Below are 26,947 nucleotides of genomic sequence, written 5' to 3'. Positions count from 1 at the left end.
ATTAACTTTCGTGAGGAGGGTACCTAATGATATATTCCTGCACGATAATGCAAGACCCCAGACTGCAGCACACACCACAAACGCCTTGACTATTTTACAGATCCTTGACAGGCCTATCTCTTTTCCTGGCTTGTCAACCGTAGATCGTGTCTGAGATGTAATGGGAAAATGTATATTTTTATACCTACCTGTAGCCAGCAATCTTCATTAACTAACATAACATGTATTTCCGACTTGCAAAGAAATTCCGAAAGATGACATTCAGTGGTTCAGACGCTGTTTGCTTCCATGCTGCAACGGATATGGAAGTGCATTCACATCAGTGGGGGTCACATCTCACACTGATACTGATCATAGACATCAATTCCGAATGGAATAAAACTTCATTGATTTAATACCTTTTTTGTGATGAACATAATGTGATGTTTTACAAATATCAGGAAGGTGCTTTATTGCAGTAACACTTTTCCATATCTGTCAGTGTATGATACACGTCTTTTCTGCAATAGTCAGTACGTGCACTAATGTACAAAAATATAAAGGCGCGATCATACACAACAATGAAAGACGACATAAATTAGAAGAAGAGTTACTCCAGCAGTCAGCATAAGGTAATGTAATTCAAGATGTTCTCGTTCCTCAGGTTATGCAGAAACATCTGCCTTACAAAGTCTCTCCTGAGAACACTACCAGCTACTACAGGATGTCCGGGTTAAACGTATGATAATATAACATGTGGTAATTTGAAACGTAATAAAGATCTTTCTGTGTTTACTTGGTACTTCGTGCGGAAGCCCATAATTGCTTTGTTAACATAAGCGCACATCAGTTGTCACTTTGGATTCCACCTCAGTAGGCGATACGTGTGCTTTCTCTCGCGGAGCTGAAGTATGTTGCACTGGTGCCACAACTCCCTCGTGACGTATCTTTCAACAGGATGGCACACCATGCGATTTTGCGAACATTGTGAGGAATTTATTGGATCACGAGTTCCTAGATCACTAGATTGAAATAGGTAATCAATCGCTTCCTTGACCCACTACCAGGACAGACACTTTTTCCGTGACGGTTATCAAGAATCAAGTATACCAGACACCAGTTCGTGATCCACCAGCTCTGCACCATTGCATTCGTGCAGCTACCGTCGATGTTACGCCAGCAATGCTGCAAGAAACTTGAAAAAAAAAAGTGCAATACAGATAAGATGCCTGTCTCGCCACTAACGGTACACTCATTGAGGTGTATTAGGTGTGCAAAAAATCATTTTCAGTTACCATATCTGTAGAAACATACCAGAAATACATACCGCAATTACTTCTCAAGCTATTACATTTTTTAAACCTAACTTGGATAGTATATTTGGACATACGGTAAAATAGCATTTATATATTTCTCGTCTCTAAGTTATCCACGGCTGTACGTTGTGTACTGCGCACTTTTTCGATTTTATATGCAAAGTTAACCCACTTTCACGTTTTCCATTTATACGTTTTCGCATTTTTACGCTATTATTTTTACTTCCCCAGAGTCATTGTCGTCACTCTTATACATTATAAAGACCAAGAAATCGTCACGAAACGTTCCATATATGGTCTGGCAATTAACTGTTGGTTTGCTGTCTGCATGCAATCTCTAACTCATTATTGTGGGCCATAGCTACAGTAGTGTTTAGCCACTATAACTTGACGATTCCGCTAGTGCTGCCAGAAGCGGAGGGAATCGACATTACTTAAAAGATACTCATTTGTCCCCGAGTGCTGCCAACGTCAAGCCGCTCTTAAATGCCAAGTACTACGTCCAAGTATTACGTCCACTGTCAAGTAACTTCTGTAAGCACGTGCAGAGGTGTTTACGATACAAGTAAGACTTACTCAGGTTTACTGCTTCGAGTCACTGGGGCAAGTATATTTCAGGAAATTGGTGCAAGTACTTATTGCAGAAGTGCAATTCTCCTTAAAAACCAGAGCAGCCGCCACTGTTGCTGCATTATTATTAACAAATAAACTCGTGACGAAACACAATATAAAAAATCGAAAAAGTGCTAGAGGAGTACATATTAACGATACCAAGAAACTATAATGAACTAATCATTTAGATTAAAAATGTTGACGATGTATGCAGATTTCATACATATCTTGTCTATTGTAGAATCAAATACTGGAAAACTGGAAACAACATAGCAAAGTGTCTCAAAACACGATATTGTACATCTCATCAGAAATTGCCTTTTAGTTACCCTTCGATTTTTGCATGCAGTATTTACCACCTTTATCAAAAATGTAATGCATTTCTGTTTACGGTAACATTAAAAAATAGCTAAAATTTAAAGACTTCTTTCTTTACTGCGTGTCCACTTTCCCTTCTGACGAAACGTATTGACTCGTACACTCATTTCCCACTTCCTTAACTGATGGTGCCAATTATACGTGTTTAGGAGTTTCAACGATATATTTGTTTCAGCGCACTCTGTCTTTGTGCCATTCTCCTTTTCGACAGTGATATTTTGGCACTGAAAGCACACAAATTTTGCAAGTTTGAGAGATAATTCAACAGGATGACAAATTCTGCAAGTACTTGCAGCAAGATGGGAGAAGCTAGAACGAATTTTCTCTCTGCTGTGGACTGTGCGCTGGTTTGAAACTTCCTGACAAACTAAAACAGTGAGCAGGATCGAGACTCGAACCTGAGACGCCGGTCTGGCACGCAGTTCTAATTTGTCAGGAATTTTTACGCAAGAAACTGTTACCAGTAACTTTTCAGATACCGTGGATTGTAATATTCTACCCAAATCTGTGATTTGCGAGACAGGCAAATTAACTGCAATGACTCACTGACGGAGGCTGAGCTGTTATCTAAAATAAAAAAGGCCACAGAGTAACCCGTTTACCACCCTACAAGCGCTGTCTAAATCCGACAGAATTGACATGGACCAAAATAAAACCATTTCAGGGAGGACAATGTCATTGGTGAAACGTCGAAGGAAATATTGTAGAACCTTGTTAATGTTGCTGTCCTTTCAGTTACTGCGCAGGACTGGCAAGGTTACTGCAGAAAAGTGCAGCAGCTGAAGCAAGAGTATTGGACACGAGATGGAATAACGGAAATGATTATTGATAAAGATCACCAAGCGCTGATGATAACGATTGCGAATCAAACACAAATGACAGTGATCTTTAGTGTACATCATTTTGGCAATTGTTACAGACAAAGTTAATTACACTTTGTAAACATTACTGCTGTGCTGTGTATAATAAATGCATTGTACAAACAGATCCAAAAATCAGTTTTTCATTTTCGATTCATAGTGTCGTAAGTTGTACATTTATATACTTTCATTTTTCATTATTTACCATAAGTTGTAAGTAAAACTCTAGAGCATAAATATGTCAACAAATAAGGTGATTTGAAATCCGATGCGACGAAGTTTCACTTAAGCGAGCAGTATTTCCGCGAGTGCCGGTTCTGATTTCGTATTAAGACAAAACGCGGGTAATGGTGCCAGCACTGCTGCAAGCAGCAAACGTTGCCTTCCCCTCATCGCCTGTCGCTGTGGCAGAGCGGTACTAGGCGCTTCAGTCAGGAACCGCGCTGCTGCTACGGTCGCAGGTTCGAATCCTGCCTCGGGCATGGATGTGTGTGATGCCCTGATGAAGGCAAATATAATTAGTTTCAAAGTAGTTAGTGATAGTTTTTATTCTTTGAGAGTTATGGCAAAATTTTTCAGTATTACAATGATGTGTGCCTATACCTGTGCGGAGGAATCAGATGAAGATGAGAAGGATGTATTTTACTTCAAACCGAACGAGGACATCGGCGCAAAGTTCAAAGGCATGATGCAAAAATGATCCTTGGGGATCTGAATGCAAAAATAAGGCAAGAAGAACCGTACAGAAACATAACAAGAAAAAAAAGCCTGCATGAAACCAGTAATGATAAGGGAATGAGGCTGACAGAGTTCGCCAATGACAAGAGATGGTAATAAAACGTACATGGCATCCAAGGAAATACATTAAGAAGTGCACATGGGCACCGCCAGATGTAGTTGCAAGAAAGATGTATTTGCTTTCTTTTGGCAGTTAACTAACGGAGAACTCAAACAATGTCATTGTAATAGATTATTTATATTTGCGAAGCTGGTAAGGGTACTTTACTGAGTTATTTGACGGAAAGGGGGAGGGAACACGGAGGAAACCTTGAATGTGGAAGAGGAGGAACAGGATTTGGAACTAGAAACTATACATAAAGGGCGCACAACAATTATTATGGAAGCTGGAGTGGATGAAGACACGTGTCATTACTTACTATTAGACAGAAGATTGATGTGGCAAGAATAAAAAAGAATAGCGGAAAAGTGAAACACAATATAGAAAGTCTCCAAATTAAAGAAATGCAGGAACAATACACGAAGAAATTACAAGAGATTACCGAGAAAAGAAAGAGTACATGGAACAAAGGGGATAGGGGAACTAATTGGGGGATACCAAAAACAGCCAACAGTGCAGCCATGGAAGAAGTACTGGACAGGACAGAATACCAGAGAACAGTGAAATGGTTCGAAGAGGAATGCTTACTGGATATCCGAGAGAGAAATGAAGCGAGACAAAGAATGCTGCAAAGGAACACAACACTAGCGGCGGAAGACTAGCGAGAGAAGAGGAAAAGAGCGGATAAGTTATGCAGAGTGAAGAAAAGGTATTATGACAGGAGCGAATGAGCGATAATAATGAGATACGAAAGTTCTATGGAAGACCTAGAAAAAGGAAGAGAGGGTTCCAGCCGAGAGCAGTCTTCAAGAAGGATGGAAATTTAATTGGAGATCAACAGACTTGGCATTGTTTATGTATTTGCTTTCTTTGTCAAGATTAAGGTCATGGCAATTAACTAACAGAGAACTCAAACAATGTCATTGTAATAGATTATTTATATTTGCGAAGATGGTAAGGGTACTTTACTGAGTTATTTGACGGAAAGGGGGAGGGACATGGAGAAAACCTTGAATGTGTAAGAGGAGGAACAGGATTTGGAACTAGAAACAGTATCAGACGTGAAAGAGGAAGTCGAACCACCGGACTTAGAGGAAATGAAGAATGCAAGTAAAAACTTACAGAGTAATAAAACAGCAGTAGAAGATGGCATAGAGGGAGAATTATTAAAATTTAGGGGAAAAAAGATGGAAACGGCTGTTAACGTTAGTGAGGTTGTCCTTAATGACAACGAAGGCAATGCTTGAAAAGTTCAGAATAGAGCACGAGGTGTCAGGAGAGTTGCATGTGAGGAGTGGGCTGCGGCAGGGAGGTGAGATCCCTGCGCTACTCTCTAACTTAGCACTACAAAAGGGTGATTCGGCAAACACCAGCCAACCCAGGACGAACAATCTTCAACCGGCAAGTCCAGGTGGTAGCATAAGGTAGTCAGGACATATACAGGGAATGCGAGAAACACGAATTGTTAAGAAAGTGTTTATAGGAAAGCTTAAAGGGAGAAGGGGAGAGAAAGTCCCAAGAAAGAGTGACATGAAGACATGGAGGAGTTCCTTAAAGCAGCTTGAGTCAGGAGTTGGAGGAGGAACGCGATGGACAGAGAAGAATGGAACAAAGGAGGTCTCTGAGTTCAAAAAATGGTTCAAATGGCTCTGAGCACTATGGGATTTAACTTCTGTGGTTATCAGTCCCCTAGAACTTAGAACTACTTAAACCTAACTAACCTAAGGACATCACACACATACATGCGCGAGGCAGGATTCGAACCTGCGACCGTAGCGGTCGCGCGGTTCCAGACTGTAGCGCCTAGAACCGCTCGGCCACTCTGGCCGGTTTGATTTCAAACACCAGCAAAAAAGAAGTAATAATACACTCCTGGAAATGGAAAAAAGAACACATTGACACCGTTGTGTCAGACCCACCATACTTGCTCCGGACACTGCGAGAGGGCTGCACAAGCAATGATCACACGCACGGCACAGCGGACACACCAGGAACCGCGGTGTTGGCCGTCGAATGGCGCTAGCTACGCAGCATTTGTGCACCGCCGCCGTCAGTATCAGCCAGTTTGCCGTGGCATACGGAGCTCCATCGCAGTCTTTAACACTGGTAGCATGCCGCGACAGCGTGGACGTGAACCGTATGTGCAGTTGACGGACTTTGAGCGAGGGCGTATAGTGGGCATGCGGGAGGCCGGGTGGACGTACCGCCGAATTGCTCAACACGTGGGGCGTGAGGTCTCCACAGTACATCGATGTTGTCGCCAGCGGTCGGCGGAAGGTGCACGTGCCCGTCGACCTAGTGAAACGTCCCCTTAGAAAAATTTATACAGGACTGTGCTTAAACTGACACACAATAATTTTTGGCGCAACGCAATCTGACTATCAAAAATCCCTAGAAAAGAATGGCCCTGACTAACATTAACCTATACCTTTCAGAAATCACTTACCTCACATAAATCTTCGTTACTCGAGCTACTGCAATACAGTGAGCACCACTACTGCCAGCTAAATAAAATATTCAAATTACTGAAGGCACTAACTACTGACAGGCATAGTTAGCAAATGAAAGATTTTAATACAGAACAGACAATGTCTTTACCTTAATAGTCATAATATATAAATCAGTTCGTGACACCAATTCTTACAAATTTTAAAACTCCGCCATCTCTCTCCCCACGTCCACCACTGCTGGCGGCTCACCTCCAACTGCGCAACGCTACGCGCTGTTAGCATCCAGCTGCCGCTGCCCGACACTACAATGGCAGACAACAATGCCGACCAGCCACTGACTGCACACAGCACAGCCAGTGATTTTCATACAGAGCGCTACGTGGCGTTACCAATAAGAAAACCTAAACAGCCCACTTACATAGCCCCCATGCTCCCCACAAAAAATTTTTACAAATTGTTTTGGGCAGTGGCCAATAATGATTTGATAAAATTTTTCATAATTACTATAACAAAGATATCAAATGCACACACTTATTGATACAATCTTGGTCAGAAGCTAAAATTTTCTCACAGTTCATAAAGACAGTCCTGATCGTTCATCACAGTAAAAGTGCAGTGTTTATTTTCAAAGTCTGAGCAATAAAAGAAATTGCACTTGGAAGTAGTGGATTTCTAAGCAGTCTTGAAGAAGTAGTGTTGTCCTTCCAACGAAAGACAGTGCTGGCTCTTGACATGCAGACAGGTAATGGGCCACAGCAGAGTCAGTCGACATTGAAGTCTATCGGTAGGTAGGTCATCACAGAGCAGACCCACTGTAGTCCTGGTAGATATTACTATTGGTGGGCCACCAGAGGTGCAGACCCATTGCAGTCCTTGTAGAAATAATGGTATTGGTGGGTCATCAAAGGTGTAGACCCACTGTAGTCCTTGTAGAGATGGCCAGCAGCCATCGGTTTGACTGTGCAGGTGCACATTCACCATTGAAGAGTCTTGCAGTTAATATAGCAAGTCCATAACCACCACTTGTGCACTCACAAAAATTGTTTTTGAAATGTCCTTACAACCAGCAATGCTGTTATCCAGTCCCTTACTGAATTATTAACGCAAGTGCAAACACTATCAGTCCCCACTTCTCACATATTGTCCATATACTATACAGAAATCACTTACCTCACAAAAATATTCGTTACTCGAGCTACTGCAATACAGTGAGCACCACTACTGCCAGCTAAATAAAATATTCAAACTACTGAAGGCACTAACTACTGACAGGCATAGTTAGCAAATGAAAGATTTTAATACAGAACAGACAATGTCTTTACCTTAATAGTCATAATATATAAATCAGTTCGTGACACCAATTCTTACAAATTTTAAAACTCCGCCATCTCTCTCCCCACGTCCACCACTGCTGGCGGCTCACCTCCAACTGCGCAACGCTACGCGCTGTTAGCATCCAGCTGCCGCTGCCCGACACTACAATGGCAGACAACAATGCCGACCAGCCACTGACTGCACACAGCACAGCCAGTGATTTTCATACAGAGCGCTACGTGGCGTTACCAATAAGAAAACCTAAACAGCCCACTTACACTAGGACCGGACCGCAGCGACGCACGGATGCACGCCAAGACCGTAGGATCCTACGCAGTGCCGTAGGGGACCGCACCGCCACCTCCCAGCAAATTAGGGACACTGTTACTCCTGGGGTATCGGCGAGGACCATTCGCAACCGTCTCCATGAAGCTGGGCTACGGCCCCCTCACACCGTTAGGCCGTCTTCCGCTCACGCCCCAACATCGTGCAGCCCGCCTCCAGTGGTGTCGCGACAGGCGTGAATGGAGGGACGAATGGAGACGTGTCGTCTTCAGCGATGAGAGTCGCTTCTGCCTTGGTGCCAATGATGGTTGTATGCGTGTTTGGCGCCGTGCAGGTGAGCGCCACAATCAGGACTGCATACGACCGAGGCACACAGGGCCAACACCCGGCATCATGGTGTGGGGAGCGATCTCCTACACTGGCCGAACACCTCTGGTGATCGTCGAGGGGACACTGAATAGTGCACGGTACATCCAAACCGTCATCGAACCCATCGTTCTACCATTCCTAGACCGGCAAGGGAACTTGCTGTTCCAACAGGACAATGCACGTCCGCATGTATCCCGTGCCACCCAACGTGCTCTAGAAGGTGTAAGTCAACTACCCTGGCCAAGAAGATCTCCGGATCTGTCCCCCATTGAGCATGTTTGGGACTGGATGAAGCGTCGTCTCACGCGGTCTGCACGTCCAGCACGAACGCTGGTCCAACTGAGGCGCCAGGTGGAAATGGCATGGCAAGCCGCTCCACAGGACTACATCCAGCGTCTCTACGATCGTCTCCATGGGAGAATAGCAGCCTGCATTGCTGCGAAAGGTGGATATACACTGTACTAGTGCCGACATTGTGCATGCTCTGTTGCCTGTGTCTATGTGCCTGTGGTTCTGTCAGTATGATCATGTGACGTATCTGACCCCAGGAATGTGTCAATAAAGTTTCCCCTTCCTGGGACAATGAATTCACGGTGTTCTTATTTTAATTTCTAGGAGTGTATTTTTATAAGTGAACTGTAGCACTGCTAATTTATACGCATTCACAAACTCGAAGTCAGGATTAGTCTGGGTTCAGACATTTCCTGAGGGAAACCTTATCTTTAACCCACTTCTGATTAAACGGAATAACTACTCGTAGTGCATACATGTTTGCATAACGGTTAGTCTTAGACTTCGTTAGACAGTCTGTTACTATTTCCCGCCTGCTCACGCAGGACGCACTTTCGTGATTGTTCGGTTACGTCCGCCAATCATTCCTAACATTAAATTATTTCTTTTATTAAACTTTATAGGTCATTTTTTACTGACTGGAATTACATAGACAACAGTATTGGTTAATCATTTAAATATTAAATACTGTCATACTTCGTTAAGTGAAATATTGCCAATAAGTGAAAGGTGAAGCTGCTATCAACCCGAATGTTGGTTGGCCGGCCGCTGGGGCCGAACGGTTCTAGGCGCTTCAGTCCAGAACCACGCTGCTGCTACGGTCGCAGGTTCGAATCCTGCCTCGGGCATGGCTGTATGTGATGTCCTTAGGTTAGTAAGGTTTAAGTAGTTCTAAGTCTAGGGGACTGATGACTTCAGATGTTAAGTCCCATAGTGTTTAAAACCATTTGATTTTCAAATGTTGGTTGGCACGCCACAGTGTTAAATAGGCATGATCCTTCAAATGTAAACAAGGACAGCTGTCAGCGAAGAATCCGTAATTTATTGCAGATCTAGATTTCGATTATACTATAGTCATCATCGGTGCTTTACCAGAAGAGTCATACAGGCATAACCATGTCAGAGCATAAACGGGTGACCAGAAACGGCGTCGGTTGAGTTTTTGTCTCGTAAATACATGGTTAGGCTTATATGAAACTTCTTTTAATATACCTGTGGTGACTGTTATAGTCGAAATCTAGATCTACAATAAGTTACGGATGCTGCTTTCTTTACATCTGAATATTCGACGGCCGCTATACGCCACCGGTATTCAATGGATTCCAATTAAGTTAGGCGTGATCCTATTTTATGGAGTACGTCCTAGTCAACACCCGACCTCTGAACTGACTTACCCATCCATTTAAACGGGGATCTACAGATTAACGTGTAATCACAACCATGGAGTAACTCGCCATTTTTTACATTAACAAGTACTTCCATGAGTGAAAGATAAGTAAGTAGTAGCCTTTGATTTCGAGGTCATGCAGTGACATCTACTAACCTGTGGCACACAAACAGCTGCAAGTCAAAATTCCTAGGTACATCACATGCATACAATGTTACTAAGGCTTATGCTATAAAGTTTTGGATAACATCGGAGGATGAAGCGTGTACAAGATGTAGCAACGCAGGTGGTCTCAAATATGTCTGACTAATAATAAAGTTCACAGAAATGTCGTAACATCATGAAGAAGAGCATGTTGTGTATATCAAGGCCACTAGAGACATCACTTGCACGCTTATGAAATAATGAGGTAGCTGTGATATTTTGAAGGACAGGTATTTGCCTGAAAACTTTTAGGAAAGCGAAAAAAACTTAAGTCAGGAGGGCTGAGTGGGGTTCTGAGCCCACTCCTCCCGGCTTCTGCGCTAACTCGCTCGGTACGTGCGTAATGATGCTAGGAGTCATTTATTCCTTCCATATACGGTCTGCGAATGGATTAGTCTGAATCGCTTGTACGTTTTAGTTATTTGTTGAGTATGGATGTAGACGTAGATATCCTGTGCCACATCGAAAACTCTGTCAATCGGGAAATCTTGTAGCCACCCGGAAATCAGCGTCCATTTATATAGATTTATAGAATGGCATTTATTCACTAAACCAATATCACTGACGTCGGTTTGCAGTACGGTTTTGTAGCATATACTGTATTCAAACATTATGAATCATCTCGAAGGGAACGATCTATTGCTACGTAATCAGCATGGTTTCAGAAAACATCGTTCTTGTGCAAGGCAGCTAGCTCTTTATTCGCACGAAATAATGGTCGCTATCGACAGGGGATCTCAAGTTGATTCCGTATTTCTAGATTTCCGGAAAGCTTTTGACACCGTTCCTCACAAGCGACTTCTAATCAAGCTGCGGGCCTATGGGGTATCGTCTCAGTTGTGCGACTGGATTCGTGATTTCCTGTCAGGAAGGTCGCAGTTCGTAGTAATAGACGGCAAATCATCGAGTAAAACTGAAGTGATATCAGGTGTTCCCCAGGGAAGCGTCCTGGGACCTCTGCTGTCCTTGATCTATATAAGTGACCTGGGTGACAATCTGAGCAGTTCTCTTCGGTTGTTCGCAGATGATGCTGTAATTTACCGTGTAGTAAGATCATCCGAAGACCAGTATCAGTTGCAAAGCGATTTAGAAAAGATTGCTGTATGGTGTGGCAAGTGGCAGTTCACGTTAAATAACGAAAAGTGTAAGGTGATCCACATGAGTTCCATAATAAATCCGTTGGAATTCGATTACTCGATAAATAGTACAATTCTCAAGGCTGTCAATTCAACTAAGTACCTGGGTGTTAAAATTACAAACAACTTCATCTGGAAAGACCACATAGATAATATTGTGGGGAAGGCGAGCCAAAGGTTGCGTTTCATTGGCAGGACACTTAGAAGATGCAACAAGTCCACTAAAGAGACGGCTTACAGAGCTCGAACAGAAAGTTTTAGGTGTTCGTTTTCCACGCGCGCTGTTCTGGAGTGGAATTGTAGAGAGATAGTATGATTGTGGTTCGATGAACCCTCTGCCAAGCACTTAAATGCAGAGTAATCATGTAGATGTAGATGTATAATGAAATACAAATTTTTAAAAATCCAGAAAGAGTGTCTGGTCATTCGGTACGTAATCTCACAACTAGCGCCCATAATGTGAATTCTATTGACGAAACAGAAGAGAACACTTTTCTACTTTCTGTTAGTGACTGACGAACAGACTGCACTATTTATGTATTTCCTTTCTTGGCCGAGATTAAGGTTATGACAATTAACCAGTGAAGAATTCAAACAATGTCATTGTAATACATTATTTATTTCGGTTAACAGCGTAAAACACTGCAGAGATCTTCTTCCGCAGCGATGAGTGGTTGGGAAAAAAAAATCATTCGATTACCTAGAGGCGTTTAACACGTACTCAAATTGCTCTTTCATACGATTACGGTGCTGCAAGTCTGAATCAGTATGGCTGAACTGATTATAAATCACTTTTCAGTTGTTTGCATATGCATACACTTAGCACGGCTCGAGAAAGCCAAAATTCAGTAATAGTATGAATCACATAATTATAACCTTTTACATGCAGTGAGAAAAAACTGTGTTTACTGTTCACACAAGGCGTTGCGCAAGAAACCTAAGAGCTGACCTTATTCAGAGTGACTTTACCTATATATTATACAGCAAAAATATCTTCAGTAACGCTAGAGAAAGTACTCTTCATGATTTTTGATAGTACACCGTGTGTTAATATGAACTATTAGCGAACCCGGCAAAGCTCGCAATTGCTAAATAGGGAATTGTATGTACATCCTTATCTCCATCTCTTCCTTCTCTTTGCGCACCTCCTTCTCTCCTCCCTCTCTTTGTCCATCTCCTCCTCCTTTCGCCTCTCAATTCCCATCTCCTCATTTCCCCCAATCTCTCTCCTCATCCCCCTTCTCACTTCATCTCCTCCTTCCCCCCTCTCCGTCCATTCCCCCCCCCCCTCATTCTCTGTCCATATCCTCTCCCCACCCTCTCAAACCTTGAGTCTTTTTTATTGGTCTATTGTTACTGTAATCGACACCTCGACTGGGAAATGAAGTCACTTTAAATGAGTGGATGAACTGGGTGAAATCATTAATATTAGGGATACAGGAGGGACCTCTCCAGCTGCTGGATCTTTGAGGACAGTAACTTCGATGACAGTGTTTCTCATTAAATTAATATCTCAGTATGCAGGATTGCAAAGTTTCGCCCGATTCAGATTCTATAGTAATATTCTAGTAATAAATCGATAAGCCATAAATACAGCATTTGTCTTTCCTCTTAAAACTGGTTGCCAGGAAGAGAACAGAACAGCACACTGTTTTGTATACAATTTTTGTCTAAAATTATATATAATCAAATAGAATATATGGAGAAGAAACAATTTGTCTAATGATTTAAATGCCGAAATATCTAAGTTAACACTGACTAAGAAAAAGAAAAGGAACCATACATTTTCACAGAACAGCATTGTATTTCTTCCTGTCGGCTTTGATGGAAATTCTATACATTATTTAAAAAATTGCATAGCTTACGTCCATCTGAATGTTTAATAGAGCATCGTGTAAAAACTGAAGTAAATCGGTCAATAACTTTTTGAGCTTTTTTCTAACAAAGTTTCCCCTTTATATACTATGTATAAATTTGCATACCACATATATTAAAGAAATATGTAGCCTATGTCCACCCGAGCGTGTGTTAGAGAATAATGTTAACATTTGAATTAAATTGGTCGAGAACTTTTCGAGACTTTTGCTAACATCGTTTCCCCTTTACTTACTACATATATTTTTATTTGCCATGTATCTATAAAAGTATGTCGTCTATGTCCGTCCGAAAGTTTGTTGAAGTATGGTGTAAAAATGAGAAAAATACCGGTCAAGAACTTTTCGAGATATTTAATAACAGCGTTTCCCCTCTATGTATTAGATATATATTTATGTACCACATATGTTAGAAATACACTCCTGGAAATGGAAAAAAGAACACATTGACACCGGTGTGTCAGACCCACCATACTTGCTCCGGACACTGCGAGAAGGCTGTACAAGTAATGATCACACGCAGGGCACAGCGGATACACCAGGAACCGCGGTGTTGGCCGTCGAATGGCGCTAGCTGCGCAGCATTTGTGCACCGCCGCCGTCAGTGTCAGCCAGTTTGCCGTGGCATACGGAGCTCCATCGCAGTCTTTAACACTGGTAGCATGCCGCGACATCGTGGACGTGAACCGTATGTGCAGTTGACGGACTTTGAGCGAGGGCGTATAGTGGGCATGCGGGAGGCCGGGTGGACGTACCGCCGAATTGCTCAACACGTGGGGCGTGAGGTCTCCACAGTACATCGATGTTGTCGCCAGTGGTCGGCGGAAGGTGCGCGTGCCCGTCGACCTGGGACCGGACCGCAGCGACGCACGGATGCACGCCAAGACCGTAGGATCCTACGCAGTGCCGTAGGGGACCGCACCGCCACTTCCCAGCAAATTAGAGACACTGTTGCTCCTGGGGTATCGGCGAGGACCATTCGCAACCGTCTCCATGAAGCTGGGCTACGGCCCCCTCACACCGTTAGGCCGTCTTCCGCTCACGCCCCAACATCGTGCAGCCCGCCTCCAGTGGTGTCGCGACAGGCGTGTATGGAGGGACGAATGGAGACGTGTCGTCTTCAGCGATGAGAGTCGCTTCTGCCTTGGTGCCAATGATGGTTGTATGCGTGTGTGGCGCCGTGCAGGTGAGCGCCACAATCAGGACTGCATACGACCGAGGCACACAGGGCCAACACCTGGCATCATGGTGTGGGGAGCGATCTCCTACACTGGCCGAACACCTCTGGTGATCGTCGAGGGGACACTGAATAGTGCACGGTACATCCAAACCGTCATCGAACCCATCGTTCTACCATTCCTAGACCGGCAAGGGAACTTGCTGTTCCAACAGGACAATGCACGTCCGCATGTATCCCGTGCCACCCAACGTGCTCTAGAAGGTGTAAGTCAACTACCCTGGCCAAGAAGATCTCCGGATCTGTCCCCCATTGAGCATGTTTGGGACTGGATGAAGCGTCGTCTCACGCGGTCTGCACGTCCAGCACGAACGCTGGTCCAACTGAGGCGCCAGGTGGAAATGGCATGGCAAGCCGCTCCACAGGACTACATCCAGCATCTCTACGATCGTCTCCATGGGAGAATAGCAGCCTGCATTGCTGGCAAAGGTGGATATACACTGTACTAGTGCCGACATTGTGCATGATCTGTTGCCTGTGTCTATGTGCCTGTGGTTCTGTCAGTGTGATCATGTGATGTATCTGACCCCAGGAATGTGTCAATAAAGTTTCCGCTTCCTGGGACAATGAATTCACGGTGTTCTTATTTCAATTTCCAGGAGTGTACGTAGCTTATACCAGTCCGTACATTCGTGTGAAAATCTGAAGTAAATGGGCCAAGAACTTTTTGAGATTTTTGCTGATAACGTTACATATTATTCTTATTCTGTGTTGCATATACATTTTTTGTAGAATCACGTACGAGTAGGCCTATGGGCGTTCTCTACCGTGTGACCGTGTGACTGAGAATGTTGTGTTCGACCAAACGCAGGCAATCAAAGAGCGGTGAAGCGAAATGGAAACGTGAAACGACAGAGTGTTACGTTGAAATTGAAGAGTGCCATTTCAGCATGTTAAGCGAGCTCAACCGGTTTCCGGGAATTGAATTAGTTCTACCGTGCACTGAACGTGATTCTATGAAACAAATGCGTGCGCGAAGCCAATCGATAAAAGAGAGTCGTACGCAACGATGAGCGGGTTTTAGATCATGCAATGTGTTTATAAGGAAGTAATGTTCACGTTTCAGATCATTCAAATAAAATGGTTCAAATGGCTCTAAGCACTATGGGACGTAACATCTGTCATCAGTCCACTAGACTTAGAACTACTTAAACCTAACTAACCTAAGGACATCACACACATCCATGCCCAGGCAGGATTCGAACCTGCGACCGTAGCAGCTGCGCGGTTCCGGAATGAAGCGCCTAGAACCGCTCGGTCACAACGGCCGGCTCAGATCATTCCGTGGCGTTCGTGGAATCTGTATTGCATCAGTTTCTTTCAACATAAAATGATACTTTAGAAGCAACAGCGTACGCCTGATGGAAATATTGTAAATGAAATTTACTCCGTTTGTATAAACATCCCACTGAAGTCACGTTAGCGAGATACCCTAACCTATCGCGCTGAATATTGGGTCGGACCATTTCTTGGTCCGAACGGACTTGAAAGTAAAGGTCAATTTGCAGCAACGCCGACAACTTAAGCAACAAAATGCATTAATAATCAGCCTTAAAAATGATTGCAATCACTTTAAGATCTACCTGATGACGATGAAACGCAATGGTTTAAGTTCTAGGATTCAGCGAGTACATAAGCTGTAGAGACAGTTGGATGACGGAGAGGAACACAGAAAGAGCGATGTATTGAAGACTGAATTTGGCATCTTATAGATAAAAAAGAATGATAAAGTAACAGTGGGAACAAGCTAAGGCTTAAGAAGATAGCTAGACGAAAATATTCCGAGTTAGAACTTCGAGTCATAATCAGTTGGAGAACCAACAAAAGAAAAAAAAATAGTGGTTTGAGCGGAAAGACAGAGAAGTCCCAAATACTGCCTCTTGAAATGACAAAAGGACATTATAACTTATCGTTCGAGAACTTATTGTAGCCCATAGTTTTTTAAACGTCCACATAAAAAATAAAATGGCAAACTTCTTCCCATAAGACATGAACAAACTAATCGATGGGCTAAAACTTGGAAAATTAGACAGAAATGCAAGAGCTAATGGGAGAAACGTGATATTACAGAAGCAAAGATGCGTGCAGCAATCACAACACTTAAGGATCTGGATTTTGCTGATGACATCGTTCTTCTGACAGAAACACCACAAATTTTACAACTAAAGGTACTACAGGATGTTGACTGACATCCAGATATGTCGGCAGCCTTATCTGTAATATCGGAGATATGATGTACACATCAGCAACAGAATCGGGAAAGCTTCGGCTGCCTTCCAACGAATGCGATCCGTATGGCAATTAGATTCTCTAAGTACCTAAACTTTCCCTATTTAACACCTTATAACACGGAAACTAATTACCGTCCGAGTGCTAAACTTGGTAGCATTAATGCTCAGAGTATAGGGTGCTTGATTTCCATGCATCACAGCGCCACCGTCCAGTTCCATCTATGGCCACCAGGTTCCGTGTTCAGTCATCGTGATTCATAGTCTACTCTACACACCTGACCAGTCACAGAGCACTTGGTGACGTGTCAACAAGAGCTTGGACAGAAGAAGCAGGGCATTACTGGTGAACCTTTGTTATCAAAACAACAGTAATGCGCAGCTGCACTTCCAGAATATCACCGGCTGCAATGACTACGAAAGGATCCTCTTTCTCCACCTGATATGCGAAGCATGATGAAAAAGTTCGAATCAACTGGAGGACTGGGCGTCGCTCCGGGAAGAGGCCGACGACCGGTTGCACCACAGGTGGTTGATGAAATCGCTGTTGCTACGACAGACAACGCTGCGCACAATTCCCGATCGTCAAGCAGCGCGCTTGCTGTGTCACGACAGTTGAAAATCCCATGGTCCACTATAAGGAAGGTGCTTCGAAACATTCTCAAATGACATCCATACCAGATCCGCACCACATCTTGCGCAGCGCGGGGCAGCTGCGTGGTTTGAGGTGTCTTGTCGCGGTTCGCGCGGCTCCTCCCGTCGGGAGTTCGAGTCCTCCCTCGGGCATGGGTGTGTATTGTCCTTAGCGTAAGTTAGGTTAAGTAGTGTGTAAGCTTAGTCGATGACCTCAGCAGTTTGGTCCCATAAGATCTTACCACAAATTTTCCACAGCTCGCACAACGATATGTTGACTTCGCTCTCCACTTTCACGTAAGGTCTGAAGTTGACGAGACTTGACCCTGGACCATCCTATGGATGGACGAAGCTAATTTTTCTCTGACGGGTGGGGTGAACACACAGAACCGCCGAGAGTGGGGATCTTCACCTCCAGTCACTGTACATAACGTTCCTCTGTGTAGTGAACGTGTCACTGTATAGTGTGGCTTCATGGCTACATTAATCATTGGTCCATTCTTTTTTGAACAGGCTAGCGCTCAAGGACTAAAGACGTGCAGTGTAAATGGCCACCATTACTGCGATATGCTTCGCCATCATGTCATACCCGCCCCACAGGAGAGAGATGCATTGAACTCAATAGTTTTCATGCAAAATAGGGCCCCACGATGCTCGTGAAATTCACCTGTTTCTCCGGAACACATTTGGAAACGATCGAATTATCAGCCGATCGTTTCCAAATGCTTGGCCAGCACAATCACCTGATCTCACTCCCTATGATTTCTGGATATGGGGCTACCTGAAGGATAGGGTTTACCGGGGGAACATTCACACATGTGCTCACCTGAAGCACAGCATATCAAGAGAGGTAGCCAGAATACCTACGGATATGCATCTTTCTGCTGTGCAGAATGCAATCCTGCACTTTCAGGCTCTACTGGAAACTGACGGGCGCCATATTGTGTCCCTTTTGTAGAAGTAATGGTACCATAGCAGCACATTAAAAGTGTTTCAGCTGAACTGATTCTGCATTATTTCTCTTTCCCGTGTCCTTGATACTAATGCTACCAAGTCTGGTCCTCGTACGGTAATTAATTTCCTTGTTATAACGTGTTAAATACGGAAAGTTTAATTATAACCAGCCGGTGTGTCCACAAAGCACAGGCTATACTCCTCTGTCATCCCACCGATGGCCACATACGCATGTGAGAACTGGGAAATATCAGTAAAATCAGCACACATGCTCATTGGTTTTCACCAATGAAGCTTGAGGTGAATTTTGAAAACCAGTTATCACAACCATGTTTCAGATGAAGTGCTGAGAAGAAGTGGTCTACGCAGCCTGCACCAAATCGTTGCTGAAAGAAGGGTGAATTTTTTTATGAAAGATGGCAGAATCCCCACATCACACTGTTGTTGTAACCAACGGATAGACAAAGAAACTGAGGAAGGGCTCGTAACACTTAGAAACGAACATTTACTAAGAATCTTCAGAGCATGAACATAAAATGGGAGGAAGCTAAATACTTGGCAGCTGATCGAGTTTGATGGAGGTAAGTTGTTGTCCCACACGCTACTTAGCATTGGAGCAACTGAATCGAAGTAAGTAAGAAAACCAGGTCAAGTATAAGGCATTGTTCGTTGACACTCTGTTTATTGCTCCGGCGGAATGATACACCTATATGTGAGTCACATGGAAAAGCACATTTTAAACTACATGTGTTTCATATGCTGACATAAGGTCAGTACGTAGCTTCGCTGGAGACCTGTCAACCATCGTAGCCGACAGTGTAACACAAACGGTAAAATTTTGTGAATTGTCGAACCTCCTATCTCAAGTGATGGGGAAGGGTCAATAAACTATGACTAAATAGTTCAGCCCTTGTTTTCTAAAAAAAATATGTCCATTAAACAACATCTGAAGTCAGGAACAGTACTGTTTTCCTCAACTACGAAGATGCTACTGTGAGTGGAGACAGTAATTAACGAACTTCGCGGGAACAGTGAGCTGGGTATTTTAAGCGTCATGTCATTTGGCATAAGGATGTTTTACCTAGTATTGGCGGATTTCAACACAGAATCGTGGCCTGTGACCTACTAGCCAAGCATTATGAACTGTTTACAGCTTTAACACGTCTCCAGCTTCCTACCTGCCTCTGTGTGGAACAGCTGATTATTAATGGACAAGAAAATATCCGTAATCAGACAGTGATGTTTAGATTTTTCCATTTTCATTTTACTCGCAAGAGATAAGACTTCTTTTCCCATTAAACTGAAGACATTTCATGATACTGAAGAGAGTAACATTTTTCGTAACACGTATCAAAGCTAGGTCGTAGTACTGTTGTCTGTTGTGGTGTTCAATATCTCTCCGCAAGAGTCACGTGTAACCAACCCTCCGTCTACATGGCCAACGAATGGTGATCACTAACTTAAAGCTATATAAAGATTAAATATTTGGGAAAGTGCAATTGTCCGCGGTTTTGTTAATTACTTTTGCATGAAACGAGTGTACCGAGGGATATCGCGTGTCTTAAAGGTGGGGTGGCTATCACAGTAACTCCACTAGATGAAATACCTGCGTGGGCGTTTATGCACGTTCCATGCATCTTCGTCCCAGACTGGAGCAGCGCGATAGTCCAGAGCAAATGCCCGCAGCTTTACAATACTGCGAGTGATCCAGCGGCTTGTAGAACGTTCATTTGTGTTACACATTATGCCTTAGCTGGAGAAGTTAACATTTGCCTTGTTTTCTATGCTAAAGAAATCTAGTACATACGAACTTATTGTCTTTTGATGGAACAAAATTCTGAGAGTGTTACGGAAGGAACTCTTCCTGTTTATAATTAAAGTTTCATATTATTTTTAAGGATTCTATTTCGAGCATTACTCACAACCGTAGCAGTGATGAAGGCCGATAGGTCCGCACCGCCACGGTCGAAACACAAATCCATTTCAGGTGCAGAAATTCAGAACTACGAGACGGCGACAAATTCTAACCAGAAGACAGTTATGATAACAACAGAATGTAAGCAACTCTAATTTTTAATTCGAGTGCCAGCCATCTCTATATAATCGTGAAATCCATCTTATAGAGAAAGAGCATAAAAATATTTTTGTTTTGAATTTCAACTGTAACGAATCTGACTGACATTTTTAACGTTTGTTGTTGAGTCACCGAAAACTCGGAAACTAATATGCTCTGGTAACTGGCAGGTGATACATAAACCCTCCCGTGAGAAACTAAGCAGTCACATGCACAACAAGGCGCTTGCAGACTTATTCTGTATTTAAGTGAGACCCTGTCTTGTGGGTTTGAGTGCGTAATAGCTTGGTATGTCGTACATATACTGTGATGATAGAGTTTGCATCTCCTTGCGGAAGTAATGGGTGTGATAGGGATGGCAAGGCGAAAACTGTAGGTACTGAATAGCAGATCCCCTGAAACCTAGGTGAGATATGAGCAAAAGTGCGATTTCATTTATCAGTTTGGAAACATGTTGACGACAGCATTGAAGCATAAAGGACGATTCAACATTTGTTTGCAGGTAGGTGTCTGCAGTCCACGGATACACTGAAATCGTCGCGCCACCGTCAGGTCAATTAAGATGACCTCTTTAGCCCTCTGGAACGGCCAAGCACAGCTGTAACATTTTCACTGCTAATAAAACCAAATTATCCTTGCATTTATCGCGAACCTCTCGCCCAGCGTTAAGTCCCAAACGACTGAAAAAACTTGCAGGTGACTCGCGTATCCAGGGTGAGTCACTAACTCTCGCCACCTAGAATAACTCCGAAAGTATGATAGTAGCTGAAAAGTTTGTGGGACAATAAACGTTGCATGGGACAACGGGGGCCATAGTACGACGTTGGTTTTCTGTTGCTAGGTGGGGTCGCGTCAGAGATATGAAGGTCAACTTTGTTGTTGGTTTTTATTGGTGGGATGCTATACTTTGGTACTTACTTTCTGATAGCGACTATCGGGACAAATCCAATGATGTTAACAGTACGGTCTTTGAAGGTCAACGAAGGTCACAAAGGTGGCATGAACGCCAATTTAGAGAAGGTGTTCGAAGTGAAGACCATTGGTATAAATGCAGTGCTGCAATCTTCTTATCATGGATTGAGTGATATTCCTTATCACATTGGCGCATATCGAAGCCCATGTTCTTACAATTCTCTCTTGTATATCGTGTAAATAGTAAATATTCGCCGAATACGGCGTATCCATTCAACGTGCCATTGATATTGTAAGTAGGCTGTTTAGGTTTTTATATTGGTAACGCCACGTAGCGCTCTGTATTGAAATCACTGGCTGTGCTGTGTGCAGTTTGTGGGTGGGTGGCATTGTTGGAATTTGCTATTGTAGTGTTGGGCAGTTGGCTGTTAACAGCGCGTGCGTTGCGCAGTTGGAGGTGAGCCGCCAGCAGTAGTGGATGTGGGGAGAGAAATGGCGGAGTTCTGAGTGCGGATGATCTGGACGTGTGTCCATCAGAGACAGAACGTAAATACATGGTTTGTTTTCTATCAAAATCTTTCATTTGCTAACTATGCCTATCAGTAGTTAGTGCCTTTATTTAGCTGGCAGTAGTGGCGCTCGCTGTATTGCAGTAGTTCGAGTAACGAAGATTTTTGTGAGGTAAGTGATTTGTGAAAGGTATAGGTTAACGTTAGTCAAGGCCATTCTTTTGTAGGGATTATTGAAAGTCAGATTCCGTTGCGCCAAAAAAAATATTGTGTGTCAGTTTAAGCACAGTCATGTATAATTTTTCTAAGGGGACGTTTCATAATATGTAAACACAATTCGACGGTTTCGCAATACGACACTGACAGGAACGGTACGACTAGTGTCGTCGAATCAAGCGAATGTGAATGATGTATTCCTTCGAAGAACAAGTCGATATGCTTCTCATTTACGGAGAATGCCAACGAAATTCAGTGAGAGCTAGAGGCTTATGCGCTGAAAGATGTCCTCAACGTACTCACCCTACACGTCGTACATTTAAAGATGTGTATGATACATTGAGAACAACTGGATCTTTAACGCATCTGAAACATATCCGACAAAGGAAAGAGTCCAACGAGGAAACGGAAATTGGTACTCTTGCCACTATTGTTCGAGATCCTTGTTACTTAGCGTCAAATCTCAAGGGAATCTGGCATGAACCAGAGTAGCGTTGTTCATGTGCTGCATCGTCATAAATATCATCCTTACTGTATCAGTCCCCACCAAGTACTAACTGGTACGGATTGTATGCGTTGCACTGAATTCTGCCGATAGGCTCAACTTCAGGTTCAGTGGAATGACACATTTATTGATTTTATTTAATGACGAGGCTACATGCACGAACCATGGAAATGTCAATTTCCATAACATGCATTACTGGCAACTGAAAATCCATGTTGGCTGTGGCAAGTTGCACACCAAAAAACCGTGATCAGTGAATGTATGGTGTGGGATTCTGGAGGATAGAATTATAGGCCCCTATTTCATTGAAGGAAATCTTAATGGTAGGAAGTACACCACATTCCTGCAAGAAACATTTGTTTTTGGAAAAAATACCTTTAGGAACAAGAAACAGAATGTGATATGAACGGGATGGGTGTCTGCACATTTTTCGCTGATGGCTAGAAATGAGTCGCAGGACAATTCCCAAATCGTTGGATTGGACGCGGAGGAGATGTGTCGTGGGCGGCTCGTTCGCCAGTCTTGATATCTCTGGATTTTTTCTTGTGGGGATTCGTAAAAGACATTGTTTATAAAAATGTTACAGCTACATCTGAAGATATGCGAGAGAACTGTCACAGCATGGTGCTTTGGTAAGTGCCGATGTGATAAGGAATACTACTCAATCCACGATAAGAAAATTGCAGCACTGCATTGATACCAATGGTCATCACTTCGAACTCCTTCTGTATATGCCACCTTTGTGACCTTCGTTGACCTTCAAAGACCTTACTGTTACACATCATTGGATTCGTCTCGATAGCCGCTATCAGAAAATAAGTACCAGAGTATAGCATCCCATTTTTAAAAAAGTTGACTTTCATACCTCTGAAGCCACCCCACCTAGCAAAAAAAAACCAACGTCATATTATGGCTCCCATTGTCCCATGCAACATTTGTCCCACAAACTTTTCAGCTCCTATCATACTTTCGGAGTGGTAATAGTGATTCACCCTGTATAAGAAGGGTAAAAGAACGGACCCGAAAAAATACAGACCAATATTCCTAACTTAGATTTGCTGCAGGATCGTTGAACATATTCTCATTTCGAATATAATAAATTTTCTTGAGACCTAGAAGCTTATGTCCACGAATCAGCGTGGTTTTAGAAAGCATCGCTCCTGCGAAACTCAGTTTGCCATGTGGTGTACTGCAAAGTATGGACGAAGGTCAACAGGCAGAATCCATATTTCTAGATTTATGTAAAGATTTGACACGGTGCTATACTGCCGACTGTTAACGAAGATACGAGCATATGGAATAGGTTTCCCAGACATGTTGTCCTCGACGGCGAGTGTTCATCAATGAAAAGGGTATCGTCAGAAGGGCACAGGGGGAAGTGTTATAGGCCAACTATTATTCTCTATACATATAAATGATTTGGCGGACAGGGCGGGTGGCAATTTGCGGTTGTTTGCTGATGATGCTGTGTGGTGTACGTTAAGTTGTCGAAATTCGGTGACTGTAAGAGGATACAAGATGACTTAGACAAAATTCCTAATTCTTTTGATGAATGGCATTTAGTTCTAAATGTAGAAAACTGTAAGTTAATCTGGATGAGTAGGACAAATACACTCGTAATTTACAGCATTAGTAGCGTCCTCCTTGACACAGTCACGTCATTTAAATATCTGGGCGCAACAATGCAAAGCGATATGAAATGCAACGGACATGTGAGGATTGTGGTAGGAAAGACGAATGATCGACTTCGGCTTATTGAGAGAATTCTAGTAAAATATGGTTCATCTGTAAAGGCGCCACATGTAGGACCCTAGTGCGGTCTATTCTTGAGTACTGCTCGAGGGTTTAGGATCAAATGGTTCAAATGGCTCTGAGCACCATGGGACTTAACATCTATGGTCATCAGTCCCCTAGAACTTAGAACTACTTAAACCTAACTAACCTAAGGACATCACACAACACCCAGTCATCACGAGGCAGAGAAAATCCCTGACCCCGCCGGGAATCGAACCCGATCGCGGGAAGCGAGAACGCTACCGCACGACCAAGAGCTGCGGAAGTTTGGGATCCGTAACAGGTCAGATAAAGGCAGACAACAATGCAATTCACAGGCAGGCTGCTAGATCTGTTACCGGTAGATTCGAACAACACGCAAGAGTTACGGAGACGCTTCGGAAACTGAAGTGGGAATTTGTGCAGGGAAGGTTACATTCCTTTCGAGGAATATTGTTGAGAACATTTAGAGAGCCGGATTTGAAGTTGATTGTAGAACGATATTTTTGCCCCGAACATACAATGCGCGTAAGGACCATGAAGACAAGATATTTTTTCCTCGTTCTATTTGTGAGTGGAACCGGAAAGGAAACGCCTAGTAGAGGTACGGGGTACCCTCCGCTACGCGCCGTAAGGTGGATTGCGGAATACTGGCGTAGATGTAGGTATCAGTTGGAGAGCTCCTCTGCGGCGTGCTACGTACTCTGGGACGGGAATTTCGATCTGTACCAGGACGACAGACATCCATGCCTACTGGAAACAAATAAAAATTAATTACATATTTTAATTTCCTCGAGGCGGTAACTAAAACTTCACGAGCACTCCCGTCCCATATCACCAATATAAACTGGGACTTTTGTTGAAATGTGTCCGTTATAAATAAAAAATTTTCTTAGTAAAGAAGCAATAAGTACCTTCCAGTGAGCCTTAACGGAAGAAAATTCTTGCAATAGCAGTAAATTTATCTATAAGTTAACCATTTTCCTGGCAATAATTAAACTATCGAAAATTTATACCTGTCGCCCGTTTATTTTGTACATAAAATGGCGTAGCGCACTGCAGTAGGCTACAACCTATACAAACAAAATTTTCACACACTCCGCCAGCGAATGAAATACATACAAAGACGACACTGCTTATAGAATAGCAGACAGCACAGTGATGAACAAACAGCAAGAGGTGTGGAGCAATGGGGAATCTCGTGCTTTTTTTAAGGATGAAAAGAATCGTATACAGAGCAGTTGCAGCATTGCGCACGAACTTGGCAATGGCTATATCCCCAGAGCAGGATAGTCATCCTTTTCACCCACCGTCCGCTTTTGTTCCTGTGTTGCAGTAAAATCTTCTAACCGCCCACGGGTTCCACAGTAATTGTGATTTATAAAGTAGGGAACTAACTTTATGTTATAAACCTTACAAAGCACAGTTATGGTTAAAGCGTATAATAATAATAATAATTACTTATCAAATATTTTGTGTCACAATTTTATGAAAACCTAATGAAATTTTTTTTAAACCCTTACCGCCCACCATGAAAGCTGGAACGCCCATCAGTGGGCGGTAGGGACCAAGTTGACTACCACTGCCCTAGTGTACGCAATATCTTCGTGCTGACTAAATGGTTGCATCACTATATGCACCCATGAAAACGATACATCTGGATAGTCGGTGAGTTAATTGGGCCTCAATAAGGATGCCTCTTGGTTCGTCTAACGCGTATTTACTGGTGAACCTCTACCCGTCAACGGGACGTTACATTCTGTTCGAAAAACAAAATATGCCAACTTGCATTGACTTCTGCCATTAAGTCCGACGAAACATTACATTTGGGCAACAAATGCAACATGAATATTGGTAGATACAGCATGTTGGCATTAAACCCATTAATGAAAATGATCTGAGTGGGATATATAATGCCCACCTATCCTAAGTGCGAGGATGGTGTACGCAAAAACGTACTTTGGAATTCCTGAAAATGTACTTCACATCCATTACGCAAATAAAAAAAATAAATTCGGCTAGGTATGCAGATGGAATGAAAGACAGGCAAGATGCTACAGAGCTCAAGCGAAATACAGCTGACAAGCAGCGGGTTACGCTCGTGCAGTGAGCTAAGTGTTGCCTGTCTCTGATGTGGTTGGATTATTGAGAATAATTATATGAAGAACGAACATCACAATTGAGAGCTCTAGTTTGCGCTCCAGCGGACCACCCTCTCCCCCCATTACCCCTCACCCCCTGCAACAACGATCGATGCTCGCGTTTCAGGCCACAGCAAAACGAGTGCCCGGCGCGGTGCGTGCACGCATGCTTGCGTGCGCGCGTGAGTGCGTGCGGGACGGCCAGGGCGGAGCGGACGTGCATGATGGCGTGCGTGCTAGCGTGCGTGGCGGGTCCGCGCGCTTGTGTGTGTGTGTGTGTGTGTGTGTGTGTGTGTGCACGTGTTCCTCTGCGTAGCTGCGACCGTCAATATGTGTGTGTGCGTGTGTGTGTGCGCGCGCGTGTGTGTTTGTGCGCGCCCCTCCCCGGGCGCCGAGGCCGCAGTTCCCTTCGCCGCCGTCCGTGTTTGTTCGCACGCGTTCGCCGGCCGCGGCGGCGCACCAGCTCAGTTGT

General features: G+C 43.5%; 1 protein-coding gene across 2 annotated transcripts in view; it reads right to left on the bottom strand.

The window, feature by feature from the left end:
* LOC126354919 (uncharacterized) overlaps positions 1-26,947 on the bottom strand; it is a 514,129-nt gene that overhangs the window by 404,205 nt on the left and 82,977 nt on the right. The window lies entirely within an intron of this gene.

Source organism: Schistocerca gregaria, chromosome 1 (assembly GCF_023897955.1).
Source record: "Schistocerca gregaria isolate iqSchGreg1 chromosome 1, iqSchGreg1.2, whole genome shotgun sequence".
Lineage (NCBI taxonomy): Eukaryota > Metazoa > Arthropoda > Insecta > Orthoptera > Acrididae > Schistocerca > Schistocerca gregaria.
The sequence above is the reverse complement of the archived record's forward strand: the minus strand, read 5'-3'. Positions and strand labels throughout refer to the sequence as shown.